This window comes from Protopterus annectens, chromosome 7.part0 (genome assembly GCF_019279795.1).
Source record: "Protopterus annectens isolate FY-2018-M chromosome 7.part0, PAN1.0, whole genome shotgun sequence".
NCBI classification, from domain to species: domain Eukaryota; kingdom Metazoa; phylum Chordata; order Ceratodontiformes; family Protopteridae; genus Protopterus; species Protopterus annectens.
Window position 1 is genome coordinate 1155492694 of NC_056739.1, and position 16961 is coordinate 1155509654.

Here is a 16961-nt window from a genome sequence, read left to right on the forward strand (position 1 = left end):
GGGACAACAGCTGTTATCACTCTCAGGAAGATGGGAAATTATATCAATTACACCTAAAGAAAGAAAAGACACATCTAACTCATCATCTTCCAGAGTTATGCTTCAGAAAGTGTATGATAACACAAATCCTGTTATTTTAGCAACCTTCTCCCTGGGATTCATTAATGCCTACACTAAGTGTACACTGTTCGGAGTGAACAGACAACACAAACCTAACTCACACCTTCTTCCTCCTAATTTTAGTTTTCCTACTGATTTTCTTGCAGCCTTAAATATTGAGAGGAGTCCATAAAGGTTATCACAAAGTGTAGACCATAAAGGTTATCACAAAGTGTAGACTACAAGTACACCTAGTATACTCTTCCTGAGTGACTAGAAAGCACAAAAAATGTGGTAGGGATGTTCTTAAAAATAGATTGTGTACACTTAGTGCAGGTGTTAATGAATCTGGTCCTATAGGTTTGTAACAGCAATATTTAAAATCTGTTCCTATTTTTGAGACTTTGTCTCCCATTATTTTAGGCTTTGTCCGGATGTTTTGTGCTAACACGTTAAGACGTGAGATTCTACCTATAGGTTTATCAGTACCTTACAAAATGTCAAGTGTGAATAAATTAGGAAAGGGAGTGATCAAATAATAATAAAAAATGGTAAATTTTTACATGTGGGACTTCAAGCTAAACTAAACCAAATTATTGCTAATAGACAGAGAACTGGGAAAACTGGGGGTCATCAAAATTAGCTCAATTTCTGATCAAACACAGTACAGGCAAAAAAATGGTGAGCAGAACATAATAAGATTAACCAATACAAAAACAAAACATAATCATAGATGTTGAAACAGGACTGAGAAAATACATTGAGTATAACATTAAAATAGGGACGATAGATGGTTATATGTTAGCACTAAACATACAACAAAATCATGGAGATTCATAAATATTTGTACGGAAATGTTTGCACAAATATTTTTACTCACCAGGTAGGCATAAAAAAGTGTTTCTAATAATGGGTAATACGTGTTGGAGATGTGCTAATGAAGAAAATGGAGATTGGGATTAAGTGTTCTGGTCATGCTCTGAACTTGAGATATTTAAGCAGGATTTACAATTATTAGAGGAGGTATTTAATTGTAGGACTGAGTCATCAAAAAGCATGTTTATGTTCAGTTATGATTATAACCTTGACATGGCAAAACAGCATGAGGCTATATTGCCTTTTACGTTGTTGAGTGCAAAGAAAGGAAAAAATGGAAGTTCTGGGCTTCTACATAACTATAAGGCATCACACTGTCAGTGGACAAGATCTCAGATTTAGAGAGTAGAGACATGCCTGTAAAATATTGACAGAAATACATTAACAAGTAGTGTACTTAGTAACATGCCTGTGATTGTGACATAGATCGATAAAGCCCTGACTATGGCCCAACCAACCCAAATTAATTTTAAGAGCTTGGTCACTTGATGACACAGGCTGGAAAGATCAGCATGCCCATCCTAGGTGGTAGAAGGAAGGTGTGAATGTGCAGAATGAATTTACAGTTTCATTTCTGTAGTGGAGACTGGGGAAGCAATCATGCTGTGTACTGCTTGAGAGAGACTGGTGTTCTGTTGACATCAGCCTATTGTAGTACTGGGGGTAGTTCAGTGCTGACACCTATTGCGCACCCATCTCTGGAATTATTATTGGGTTCACAGTAGTGGGGAGAAAACCAGATAAAAAAGCGCTCTCTCAACAGCAGTATGACACTGTCCCAGGATGCCTAGATTTCCTTGCTGGCCCAGATCCATAGTTAGAGCAAGACCAGAGGAGGAAGATTGGTAGACCTGACAATTAAGGAGAGACATTGGTAGCAGCTGATGGCCAGCTGTGAGGGAGCCAATGTAGCTCCAAAAAGTGGTTTCCTTGATTACAATACAGAGGTCACACAACAGCTAATCAGTAGGACATCAGGTCTTTCAGCTATATGGCAATTCTGAATGTCCATGACTTTTTCTTTTTAAGACTGTTACAGACAAATTCAGGCCAATAAAGCCAAACCCCACTAGCTGTGGACATGCATGTTTTGGCATTCTTATGACCTCATCAGCATAGCATAAGTGCAGTGTTTGGCTAACGTTTGGAAACACAGGGTTGTCATACCCATCTGATGTCCATTATCATTACGGTGACTGCAGAATATCCCAACCAACAATCCAAAACAATGAGTACCAAGGTCACACAGAACACCTAATCAGTAAAAAATTAAAAGAAACATCTAGACAAACTAGACCTTTCACTGTGTGATACTTTGAAACATCTTGCATTAGAAGCAACATGGGATCTATGGAAATCACCCCATAAGGACATCAGGTGTTTCAGATATATGGCAATTCTGAATGTCCATGACTTTTTAAATCTGTTATGGACAAATTCAGGCCAATAAAGTAGTTGTTCTGTGTGACCTTGGTACTCTTTGTTTTGGATAGATGGTTGGAATATTTTGCAGTCATCCTAATGATAATGGACATTAGTTAGGTACGACAACCCTGTGTTTCCAAATGTTAGCCAAACATTACACTTATGCTGTGCTGACAAGGTCATAAGAAGGCCGAAACATGCATGTCCACAGCTAGTGGGTTTGGCTTTATTGGCCTGAATTTGTCCATAACAGACTTAAAAAAAGTCATGGACATTCAGAATTGCCATATAGCTGAAACACTTGATGTCCTTATGGGGTCATTTGCATATATCCCATGTTTCCTCTAATGCAAGAGGTTTCAAGGTATCACACAGTGAAAATTCTACCTTGGCTAGATTTTTCTTTTAGATTTTTACTGATTCGTTACAATACAGGGGTAAGCAAATGGAAAGTGATCAAGTAACCCTGTTATTTAAAATGAGGAATATAAGGCCAGCAGGTTGACACAGTTTGCACAGCTAATGAGAGAAAGCTGTTGAGATTACCCCTTAACTATTGCATTGTTTTGAAATGTGTCAGCATTTGTAGAAGTGAATGTTTTAAGCAATAAGGTTACATTGAATTTGGCTGGGTTTGAATTAATGTCAAAAGTGAAATATGGTAGGTACGAAGACTGGTGAATATTTTCTGAAGAGAAATAATTTTATGTGTGAAAAGTCAATAGAGTAAATATTTTATAGAAAAAATAAAGATTATCTCTTCCACTGATTGTGTTAAGTATGGTAACAGACATCTAGTGAAACCGTGCTTTGTAGTAATAGATACATTTAGTGCTCTAGTTAGAGTGACAAGATTGCACCATCTGACTTATCGAAAAAAACATTAATGTTTCCAAGGGTCAAAGAGAGTTCCCTAAACCCACTTTTTGCTCCTTAGACCAAGTTAACTTTTGACATATTGGTATTTTATTAAATGATGTGAATTTTCTGGAAGTATCTAAGTACTGTTTCTGACATCATGTAGACAGTTGTATATCAATGCAAAGAAAACATGCTTTAGTTTGATTAGCTCTGTTAGTGTGTGTAATCTTTCCTTTATAGAAAATTGCTTCTGCAAATGAAAATCACCTACAGATAGGTATTGTCCCTCTATCTTAACTTTAAAAGAGTCTTTAATAGCACTGGCCATGTAACATTTAATGACTGTTTAATATGCAATACTGCATGTCAGATATCTAAAGTTGTCATATTCTTTACTTTGTTGACTGTCAGCTTGGTTAAGAAAAACTATTTGGCAGTGTTATCACAGGTAGTCATTGAATAGATTAGCACATACTCCTACTGTACAATATGATAATAAGACCTCTTCTGAAATTGCTGCATACATTTCTTAGTCCATTTTCTGCAAGGGTGCAGGATGAATGCCATATCATATAGTGTGTGGCATGTGCTTTGCAATATAAATCAAATGAGATACAGTGCAGGAGAGATTAAAGTAGTGTGAATGTTGAAAAGGAAATGAAAAAGAAAAGGAAGAAAGATTAGAATACTTTGAAGTGTCTCATTTCAGTACGTAAATAGTATAGCATGTTTCAGAATAAAAGTGGTGTCAAGACCAAAGGGGCACAGTTTGATGATGTGGTGGAGGGGCTATAGATAGTCACATCAGTCTTTATTTTTCAATAGGGAGTGTCAGATGTCATTTGTTAAAAAAACATTGAGTGTGAATGGATTTGTGCCTCAAGAATGAGGAAGATTTAGTGGCAGGAAAAGCTGAGGTAGGCAGTTGGATACCCTGTATCATCAGCTTGTTTAGTAGGCCAGGAATTGAGCAGTTTAAGGTGAGTTATGTTTACCTCCAGAAACTTTCCATGTCACTTGCAGGATGCCAACAATGCACATGACTTTTAACTTGCCTGCTTCTCTTAGTAAACACGTCTAAATAGACACAGTGCTGATAATTTCTAGCTTGTAATTACAAATGTTTATCATTTTAGAAAATTTCTTTCCTTCTAGATCTCTTCCCTTTTTGATCCTGAGGTTAGTTTCCATACACTGTAATTTTCTATGCCTCCTCCTTTAGTACTTCTTTTGTTTACACCAGGGTTTTGGAAGTTAACTGGAATTCTGTTGATTACCATAGTTTTAAACTTTACCTCTGCACTTTTCTTACACCAGTTCATCACATTTTGAGCATCCAGATTTTTCTTAAAAGGCAAGACAAATATTCACATCAATTACATAAGCATTTGGCAATTTCATATTCATCAGTGTTTCCTCTAACGGGACATGTTTCTTTCCTAGCCTGTTAACAAACGCCAGGCCATGGTGAAGAGGGAATCTGTCATTAACCTTGAAAATTTCAAGAAGCTATATGCAAGAAGAAGATGGAAGGTAAGAACAAAGGATAGTAGTAGTACCCTATATAATAAATGTGTCAAGTATCTTGTATAATAAATGTGTCAACAACTTAAACAAAACTTTGCATATGCTTGCATCGGTTCAACATTTTGTGTTATTATTTGCCTTAGGAGACTTAGCAGACTGTTTTGAAATTAGTTTATACAATGCAAGAAATATATGAATCTACTTGTCTTCTTGGATTTTTTTTTTTACTTTCATTTGTTGTATTAAGCTTGGACTCTATTTGGTTGACCTCGATTTATACATTTTAACTCTTTGGATTTAGTTTTCTTGGTATGTAGAAACATTATTACATATCTATTAAAGTTAAGTTATTGTCCAGTTTCATTTTTGTCTTCCTTGTGCAAGATGCTAGGAAAAATGGGAGGTTTACACATAACATCCTGTTTAGAAAAGTAATATGTGGTAGCTGATGCACAGTATGGGTTTTGGTCATGGAAGAGAATCACTTTTCCCTTGATGGAATTAACACATTGTCTGTAGAGAACTTGCGTTCAAAATATTGCCTCATTTTGCCTTTCAGAATTGGCTTAAAATCAGGCTATTCAGTGCTTTGCAAGATGGCTGCACACTAATCAACAGCTTAATTGCAGTTCTCTCAGTGCTGAAAAATAAATTGATAGTTAAGGGCTATAAATTCTGTCTGTTTTAGTAAAATTCATGTACCAGCTAGTAAGTGCACTGTCTGGATGCCAGCAAAGAAGAAACTTACAGAGCCTGAAAGAAAATCTGCTAGAAAAGGTGAAGAGAAAACACTGACAGTTGTTAAGTAAAAAGTAGTTCAAGCCCAACTTTGGTACAGCAGATGGCTTCCAGTAATGAGTCAAATGTGCTCAGAGGTAAGTGAAACATTTAAGGAATATATCAATTCAAAAACAAAAGTCTAGAAAAATGGAAGAAGTTTTAAACAGCTATTCGGCTGAACTGATAAAACTGCAGATAATAGTGGTCAAACTGAAGAAAAGACTGGCTGAGTAATAAACTGCTCAAGAAGAGCTGTTTAAAAAATGGTAGAGTTAGAGGACAGAGCATGCAGAGAAAACCTGATATTTCCTGCTGTACCAGAGAAACTAGAAGGAATAAACTTTATTAATTTTATGAAAGCACAAATAAGTAACTGGACGGGTATTCCACAGAAGGATTTGTTAATTGAAAGTGCACATTTTGTGTATGCTTTAAACATGGCCATGAAAAAGCAACCAAGATCTGTATTAGTAAAGATGCAATCATATCAGCAGAAAGAGTTGATCCTGACAAAACTGGGGTAGAGGGGCAAAATATTAAAAATGTGAGACTGTTCATGGAAAATGATTATTCACTGTACTCCATGCAGAAGAAAAGCAAATTTATCCCATCAGTCAAGGAATGTTGAGATGCAAGTGTGAGATATCCAGCTGTCTTCAGAATATTTTTCACTGGAGGATCAAACTAATTTTTTGATGCAGAACAGGCTAAAGATGTGTCCAATAGAAAGTGAGCCTACAAACAGGATGGGACTTGTCATCCTGATGATAAAGCTTATAGAGAAACTTTGCCAGTGAAAACTTTTTCAGTTTTTTCAGAGGAAAATGCTTGAGAGAGAGAAAAAAAGCACAGGATTTGCCTAGAAGAACTGGGAGTACCTTGGACTTAAAATGGAATATGGAGTTGTGAGATGGAGTTGAATAGGGAGAAGACCAGCAACACTGAATTAATGAGTAAATGTAAGACAGTAAAGCATCAATCATGTTTGTGAAATATTGTTTTACAAGAAAAAGAGTCTGAGGAAGACTTTATTTTTTCTGACTTTGTTAAACTTGTGTGAAGGGTACTGACAAGCATATACCTCACTTCATGTCATTAATGTTTGGAAGGACACTTGAAGGAAAAAAAGAGAAAGGAAGTGTAAGTAAAACAATTTTTGTTCTTAGCAGTATTTGTATAAAATATTTTATGATATAAACTGCATGTCACATAGTAAAGCATTTTCAGTGATTGTTGTCTGTGATAAACATGCTGACATAAACAAGTGCTTTTTTATTTCCTTTTTAGGTTTAAGAAGAGTAGACATTGCAGTGTAAAAACAGAAAAAGACAGAAGAATATTTAAGTTAATAGGCTGTAATCTTGGGATGTTGTGGTGGGTGATGGGGTATAAAAGTGCACTGATTATAATATATGTACAGTTAAAATGTTTTACTTTTGGCAATGGCCCTAGGACCCTTACAAGCCTAGCCAAGTTCTACCCTTATTTCCACAATCAGCACCTATTGCCCCTGTCCAAGAGGGGCACAGGTTGAACCTCCGGGGTAAATTTACAGTTACCCATCCAATTATCCAGATTGTGTTTGAAGAGGGCCAGGTAGGTGCTCTGTTTGACATGAAGTGGAAGTCCGTTCCAAAAGTGTGGTAACCTCTCGGAGACAAATCTGTCCTTCCAGCAGGTTCTATTAATGTCACATACCAGGTTAAAGTCTTTAGAGTGAGTAACCCGTGTACCATTTGTCTTGTGGATATGCAGCATTTCCAGTAAAGCAGGGTCAAAGATTGCCTTATGTGCAAGGCAGAGATCACCTCTAGTCTGTATGAAACAGAACAAAGTGACACTGATTTCAAATGATCCACATCGGACAGATGATGAAGACCTTGAATTTTCCTTGTGAGGGACCTTTGTGTTCTCTGCAATTGCTGCAGGTGCTTGGAAAGGTACATACCAAAAGGGGCTTTGTACTCAATTATTGACCTGTACAGGGGGGGTTTAACTCCTTTTTTCTGGAGGCAATGCCCTTAGTTATGATATGAGTTATACAGAATGCCATTCTTACCACTGTGGAGACATGATGATCAAAGGTAAGTTTGCTGTCAAACTGTGTGTCCACGTCTCTCACCACTAAGTGTGTACTTAGGGTGCTGCTGATGATGTAGCAGTTGCAGGAACATCACTCTTATTGAAAGGGATGATAATACATTTTTTGCATTGAGTTTAAGGCCATGTCTTTGGCACCAATCATTTGTTTGTGTAAGACCCTCTTGTAGGATGCTAATATCATTTGGAGATTCTATGACCATACCCAGTTTGCAGTCATCAGCAAACTTTGTCAGCCACAGACCTTTAGTTTTTGATTGTACTTCAGAGAAATAGATTCCAAACAGTAGAGGTCCCAGGACCGATCCCTGTGGAACACCACTGGTTACAGGTCTGCTGTTGGAGGTGGATTGCCCTATTTTGACTATATGTGTTCTATCAATGAGCCAGTTTAGTGACCCATCTAATGATATAAGGGTTGATGCCTTGGGTAAGTTTGTCCATGATGCCTTAGTGGAGGATAGTGTCAAAAGCCTTGACTAAGTCTAGGTAGGCTGTATGCACAGATTTCCCCTCATCCAGGACCTTGCTGACTGGGGTCTATATTAGTTTGCTGAAGTATTATTCTGCTGAACACCTATTCATTGATACCCTAATCAGGGAAAATCCTATCAATGATTCACTGAATTTGCTAAGGGCAACAGAATAGTTGCCCGAAGCACAACAGAACAACTTGTAGTTGACTCAAATGCATTCAAGTGGTGGGCTTTGCCCCCCCCCCACACACACACACACACACATACCCTAACTATATATACCAACTCCGAGTTCGCACTACAGTGGAGAAAAGGGCAAAGTTCTGTAGTTATCCGTTCTGCTTCAGGCAACTATTTCATTGCCCTTAGTAAATTCAGCAAATTGCTGAAGTGATTTTCACTGATTATGGGTCAATGAATAGGTGTTCATAGGAATGACATTTCACATTTCGATGGCCTAATATAGACCCACTGACTATCTTGAAGAAATCCACCAGGTTTAACAGGCATGATCTCCCTTTGACAAATCCAAATTGAGTAGGGTCAAGTGTTTGGAGATTATCTGTATATTTGTTGATATGGTCCATGACGATCCGCTCCATAGCTTTGCAGCTAATGCTAGTCAGGCTAATAGATCTATAGTTCCCTAAGTCAGTAGAAGCCCCGCCTTTGTGCAAGGGAATAATGATGGCCATTTTCCATTCAGCCGGGACAAAGCCAGTGCTTAAACTATGATTGAAAAGAGCATCCAATGATGTTGCTAATTCTTGTTGGAACCCATGTAGGACCCACCCTGGGATGTTATCAGGTCCCATAGATGCTGTGTATTTAGCCTTAAAGAGGTCATTTATGATCAGGCAAGTGGTAGGGATGTCATGGAGTACATGTGGTGGGGACACAGGAGGGAAGTTTTCACAGAACCTATCAGTATCAGCCAGCAGGTTAGCTATGTCCACAAGTTCAGTATATGTGGTATCATTAACTACCAGTTCAGTACAAATCTGGGCCTTTCCTTTTAGGTTACAGATGTAACTAAAGATTGCTGTATAGTTGTACTTAGTTGAGGAAGCTAATCTGGATTCATAGTTTGCTTTGGAGGACTTCACAAGAAGTCTTATTTGCTTGTTTAAGCTGAGGAGGGAGTGTTTCCAGTTTAGGGCTCACTCCCTCTTACTCTTGAACAGCAGTTTCTTCCTCTTATTATAAACCTGTTAATGGCAGTTGTTCACGAGGCAGGTTTGGTCTTCCTTGAGGAGCTTGTTTTGGTACTATCAGGTATAGCCTCATCAGTGCAATTATAAAGGTGTTTGTATAAAGCATTAGTGTAGAACTTGGCATAGTTCCCAGTTCTGTCTGAGGGGGGAAGTGCAGTGAATCTATTTATACCATCCTGTAAGAGGTTATAATCTGCTCTGGAGAAGATTTTTAGTTTAGTTGCTGTGGGGAGGGGGGTCAGGTGTGATATTTACTTTGAATGAGACTGATTTGTGGTCAGATCTCAACAGGGAAGACCTCTCAGTGGGGGTGCTACCATGTTCCCTCATATTGTTAAGCACCAGATCTGGATATTGCCACCCCTTGTGGCAGTGTCAACCAGCTGGCCCACGGCATTGGCATTATCAAAGTCAAGCAACCTTTGGGCAAGTGAGTTTGAGCACAAGTAATTTACCCATTCAATGGATGGGTAGTTAAAGTCACCCAAAACAGTAGTGTTCAGATGTATCTTGATAGACTCAAGTAGATCCAAGTAGCAGACTGGGTGTCCTGATTCATGGAGAGTGTCTTGTAGGTGCCAATGATTTGCATAGGTGTTCTACCAACAGTTAATTGCACCTGAGGTATCTCCAGGGAATCATACTGTTTAAGCATTCTGGTGGTGTATTTATCTTTAATGAATATTGATATACTGCCTCCATTAGTTTTCATACCTTCAGTTTGTGATCTGAATGTGCGGAAGGAGATGCAATCCAGTATGGCTGGGGTGCTGTCCACAGCCTTGAACCAGGTCTTCTTCACTGCACAAATGTCTGCGTCTTCCAAGGTGATGACTGCTTCCAGTAAGTGCAGTTTCATGTTAAGACTCATAGCATTTAGCAGCATAACCTTGAGGTTGTTTTGATGGACTTTTTACATTGGGAATTTTATCCTTGAGACACTGCCTCAAAAAGGCACTATGGGGGTGGTAAGAGCCTTAGCCAGTAGCCGAAATCCCAGGGGTGACAGATGAAGACCATCTCTGACAAAGCATCAAGCTCTGTCTATCATGTCATTCCAGGCTGACAGATATTGGATACCCTTACAATTACACCAGAAACTAAAGCCAATTATTGAAGTCAATCATTTTCTGTTTGTATTGAGGCATCATCCTAGATGAAGGTAAAATACTGCTTAAGGCTAGGGACATACCTGCCTGAGACCAATAGTCTGATTGCTCAGTCATGTCTCTCTTCATATAGTCCAGAGAGGTACATCTCAAGACGTTCACACCAGCATGCACTATGATGGAGTCATAACAGTACCTGTTGTTGAGAGACTTGAGTTCATGTGTGATGTGGTGGATCCTGGCACCTGACAGACAGCTGACCTTGACCTTTTGCTTATCCTGCCTGGTGAGAGGGACATATGTGTGTCTCATGATGGAATCACCTATGACTAATATGTTTGGTTTTGTGTTTTGCATTATGGTCTTGACAGGCGAGACACTGGTGCATGAGCTCTTATGTGTATTGTGTTCTGCAGAGGAAGTGTTATGTGTAACATACTTATGTTTGTGTTTGGGAGGACTCTGGTGTTCAGGTATGTTTCTGGTGAGGACCTCCACATAGGTAGGTATGTGTGACGTGGGTTTGGGTGGAGTAGCAGATGAGGTGTGCATGCTGACAACCTGCTCATTGTCATATGTACTAACTGGTTTGTGAGAGAGCATGGATTCAAGGTTCTTAATATAGATGCATCTCTCACATGTTGAGTTTGTGTGGATAAGAGTAGAGGGTTGTTGGTGAACATGAGACAGTTGCTGCACTGCCTCAGGTTTCCCATGTCGACCAAGCTGGCTGGAGAAACTGTGGGAAACTGTCCATCCATAGTATTAGGTAAATTTATATGGTCAGAAAAAGAGATCACACACTTAGGAATGGCTAGTGGGTGAAAGGTATGTTTGTACCTCTGAATCTAGGCTTACTGTTCCACCTGACAGTAGAGCAGGACTGTGAAAAACCTCTGGAGGACCACAAGCAAAGTGATAAGGGAAAATGTAACAAGCAAAACATTTGTGTCTATAACCACCAGTTTTAACCATTGCTACACAGCAGTGCAAAGAAATAGCCCTTTTAACTCAAACTAGCCAATAAGGCGTGGTCTCTGAGCTCTTGTCCAATCATTCTCAATTAGATGGAACCCAGCCAGCACTCTCCTCCCACAAGGATGCAGAAGTCCATTCACAAACAAAGATGGCTTAAATATGATGTTCAGAAGTAGGCTATGCTACAGCTGTAAAATGTGGCAAAAAAAGTTCAGATAATTCAAACAGAGAGTAGAATGCAAATACAAATTAAAAAGTGTAATATAAAAGCAAAAACAGGCATTTATTGTTAGTTGGAAGCAACGGATGCCTCAGATCTGTCAGTATCTCTGTGAAGAGCTGGTTTTAGTGCTCAAGTGATACCAAACAGTCTAGATTCAGCAAGTCTGAATCTGGCCTATGCTATAAAATAACAAAGTACTAGAAGTTCAAAATGCATAAAATCACAGTCACAACAGTAGAAAATAGTTTAAATAAAGCAGCAATTCACCAGCAATTCCCAGCTTAAAAGGGTGTAGACCACACTCTCCTGTAACAAGGATCTAGACCAAAAACCCACGTAATGTAAAACAACTGGTTTTGGAGCCCAAGTGCTTGTCAGAACTAAGACACTTCAGAATAACAGGTACAATAAGACACCAGAATAATAGGTACAATAAGACCTTCAACCAGCAATGTCCAGCTTAGAAGGGTGTAGGCTATCCTCACCTGCTACAAGAGTTTAGACCACAATTCTTCCTAATGTAAAATAACTGTTTTGCATAAGTGACTGTCTGGATTAATGCCCTTGGATTAAGCTGATAACATTTTTTAAGCGAGTTTTTTTTTTTTAATGAGGGACCTCAATATAATGAATAGTTTTCCTTTAGCAAGCAAATGTTCACAGTTAGTTGAGAAGTCCATTTTGTTCTTGTTTCCCTGAAAACAAGCTGACTAAAGGTGATGGCAATAAATCAAGAAGTCTGGACATTGTTTACTAAGAGAAACATAAAATCAAAAGGTACAAGGACAAGTAGCTCAGTAAAAAAATGAAGTTTGAAATTATTGAAAGTGAATAAAAGATAGCAGCTTCTTGGTAACTAAATATTTTATTGCATTTACAAAAACAATATACAGTTTAGTTTTATTTAAAGATAGCCGGTTCAGTTTTTCTTAATGCTAACAGTTAATGTTTTCTGAAAGTATATAAGCTGTTTTTTTCATATCCAGGAGGGGAATAAATATAAGGCAATTAGTGTAAGTAGGAGCACAGGCTGTAGCATACACTTTAGCATGGATAACCTTAACTTCAGCTTAGTTAATGCCTGTGGGTGCACCTGCTGATTTAGGACAGGTGTTCTTATCAGAAACATTAAACTTCTTTATTTGAATGTGTACATAGTTTTGTGCATTTGTTTTAAGTTAATAGGTTATGGTGATGTTCTGGGGGTAAGTGTGTTTTTGAGGGTTTTCACTAAAACAAAAATGTTATAAAATGTGACAGGTTCAAATGGAGATGGCAATAAACAACTGTATAAAAGAAAAAAAAACGGCCAAACATTAGTGGGTGCATGTAACAGAAATGCTAGAAATAGATATTTTAAAAAGTTGTCATATATAATAGGTGAGAATAATAACTTAATGGCTACACTATGCATGTTATTCTGGAACTTGAATGATCACACAGGTACAAACAAAAAGGAAAAAGTATTGAATTAAATTAAGAAGTACAGAATCTGCTGTTAAAATGGGACAATTACCAGAGCATATAAAATATTGCAGAATACCTATCGCAACCAATCAGAGGTGGTTAGAAAAATTGGGAAGAGAGACTGGATAACCAGTTCACAAGGAAACCATGGGAGGGCATATGTATAGTTATTAAATATGCAACAAAGTCTAGAATATTTAGGATTTTTGCTAGGAAGTGTTTGCATAGGCATTTTCATACCCCTAGCAGTCTCCAAAGAAGTTTTTGTCAGTTAGATATCAAATGTTGGGGGTGTGATGGGGAAAATAGGTAATTGGGGGGATATGTTTTAGGAGTATAATGCACTGGCAATCTTTAAAAATTCCCAACAGATTGCTGCATCAGAAATATTGGTGAGCAAATAGGTGGAACTAAGAAAATGATTTGAACTGGGATCCAGGATCTAAATTGCCTAGACAGAGTAAGGCCTTGTTAAGTTTAATTCTGGTGGCTGTCAAAAAGCAATTACTAGAAAATGGAGATCAAAGTCAACCAACTGTATTTGAAGTAGTGACTATTGTAACAAAGATAACAGAACTGGATGTGGGGTCTTTAGAAAATGGTAGGAACACTTTACATAGAAAAATTGAAAATTGTAGGAACAGTAACATGCAGAATAATGTTTTGGAGGAGAAGACAAGGAAGATAGGATTTGAACAATTTATGTAATGTTGGATTGATGGTAACTGCATAAAGGAATACATGTGATGTATAACGTTTGTAACTGCAAACATGTTAACATGGTTTGTTTTCTTTTATATAAATGCATGTTTGTCTATGTTGTAAGTGATAATTCATTAAAGATGTTAAAAAAGACAGACAGGTTGTGAAAAAAGACAGGCTAATCAGGATCCAACCTTGTGAATTATGTTGCTCTAGCAACTGTTTACAGCAGCACCCCTCAGTCCTAGCACCTGTATCCATCAGTTATCTGTCTTGAGCAGTAAGGTTTAGGTTCACAATCAGCAAGACATATAGCTAAAGGATAGGCACACAAATCAGATTTTCTGTTCATTCATATATGTTACTCACCAGTTTTCTTTGTGCAGACATTTGTGTATTTTGTCAAGGCCAAATCACACACACACACACACACACACACACACACACACACACACACACACACACACACACTCTCTGAAAGCCCTCTGCTTAGACACTGTTTGAATTACAGACGTGAAAGGATAATATTAGCTCTGATTTGGAACTTGAACCCAAGACCTCCAGCAAAATATTTAACAGTAAGTGTAAGCCCCTTTTAATTTTTCAGTGTATTTATTTTTCTTTTAGATTATAGCCAGTGACAGGTGGTGAATTCAAAGATGGTGGAAAGGGCTACATTAAGCAACTGAATGGGTGAGGCTAACTGGAATCGGGCGGGGCTCTGTTACAGACCTTTACCAGTGATCAAACAGATGTGATCACTTACTTTCATCCAAAGACTGCTTCAATATACACCCATTGTGTTATTATAGCCATGTTACTGACTATGTGTACCTCACATGTCTAATTGCAATCAACAAGGCTAGCCTTAGGTGAAATGGCGCCACTATTCTTGTCTGTACCATTTTCCTGTCATCCTGGCCCCACACCATCCATGTAGATTACTTCTTCCCAGCTTTTTCACACTTTTCCTTACTTTATAGTCTCTGCCCCATGCTTTTAACACACATTAACTGGCTAAGATTCTACTTTAATAGGTCTGGAGGACATAAGTGAATTAAGCCAGGGGGTCTGAGGTCCACTAGGCTCACATAAGTTATTGGATTTCAAATACATTGAGATGCATGTTGGAGCTTTTTTTTAAATCTTTTGACTTAAGGATGGCCTGAAAAAAACATGAGTAAGGAAAGAAACTCAGACTTATAATTTTCTTTTCAGAAAAAATAGGTTGTGTCTAAAACTTAGTATTCAAAATTAACAAAGCAGTATTTCCCCTAAAACTGGGAAGACACATGCAAAGATGTGTACATGTTGTCTGGGAATAGTGGCTGCCTACCAGGTCCTTCAGAGAGAGATAGTAAGCCACTGTGTACCCCGCTGCTGTAAGGTTGGGACAAAAGTAAAAGTACAAATGACCAGAGGCATACATTATATATCTGAGGGTCTGGGAGAAGAAACCAAAGCACATGGATAAAATCCACACAGAGACAGGGTTACATGCAGACTTTAAAAAGAAGGAATCACAGCCAAAAACTCATCCAGAGAACCAAGCACTGTTATACCACAACACTACTCAATATGACATTCTGTCAATGATCAACTCCTATCACACACACACCCTGCCCAGGCCACCACAGATACTTGAGTACAATGCTGATGTCTGACTGTGATCAAAAGTGGAAACGAAATATGGCCACCTTGCTGTTTTTAGATAAACAGAAATTTATCTGTTCAGCTCACTGTCAAAATGCAGTGTGCAGCTCCCCATCGTGTATGTGTGTGTATATATATATATATATATATATATATATATATATATCTCAACCTCTTATCTCAAGAATCAAGGAGGTGAAAGCTAAAAATAATGTTAAACAATTGATCAAAATCAGGTACAACTGTTGCCTTTGTATACTTGCAAACTTTCTAGAATAACAAGCTTTGCATCAGCATGCTTTTTTGAAGGCTGTTAACACTGAAACTAAGATGTCTGTCATCATTATTTGCTGACAGCAATCCTCATTAATTAGCCAGAAAATCCACAAACTTTACAAGTAAAAAACAAAATATGACTCAAATAATTAAAGACATTCTACACAAATCATTGGACAGTTCAGAGCTTCTATGCCCCCCCCCTCCACCGCACACCAAACACATATACATGTATATATTGTATGTACATACCACACACACACACACACACACACACACACACACACATATATATATATATATATATATATATATATATATATATATATATATATATATATATATATATATAGACAGTCATGCGTGCATGCATACACACACACACTCACACTCACACACACACGCACACACACACACTCACACACACACACACACACACACACACACACACACACACACACACACACACACACACACACAGTGACTCTGTACCTCAGCTGTTTGCATCAAATAAATGAATACTGTTACATGGGGATTTATCTTTTCAGCTCAATGTTGCTACAACCCCCCCCACACACACACACACACACACACACACACACACATACGTCTAAACCTCTTATCTCAATAATAAAAGAGAAAGCTAAAAATAAAAAAAAAATGGTGTACAATAGACAAAAATCAGGGAAAAGTATTGTCTTTCTATTCTTAGAAACTTGCTAGGTTAACAGGGTTTGCATCCAGCTGTATGCTTTTTACTATAGACTGTCAAATCTAAATCTCAAACTATGTGTCATTATTTTTTGTATGCAGACTTCATTTGCCAGTGAAAAACAAAAACTTTACAAGGCACAGATCAAATCTGGATGTAAAATAAAGGCATTATCAAAAATCAGGATCATTTCAGAGCATTTGTTATGCCCTCCTCCCACACACATGCAGACACATACATACATATGTATGTATATATATATATATATATATATATATATATATAGGTTTACTATCAATTGACGTCCTTTTTCGAGCGTTGTATAGTCGAACGCATAAGGTCGGAAACACAAATGTCGAAGACAGTATAATCAATCGAGGAACGTTTTTACCATGGGTCGAGGTAAGGAGGATGTTTGTAGTAGGGTATTATACTGTGCACCTACCTCGACCCATGGTAAAACTGTTCCTCGATTGATTATAC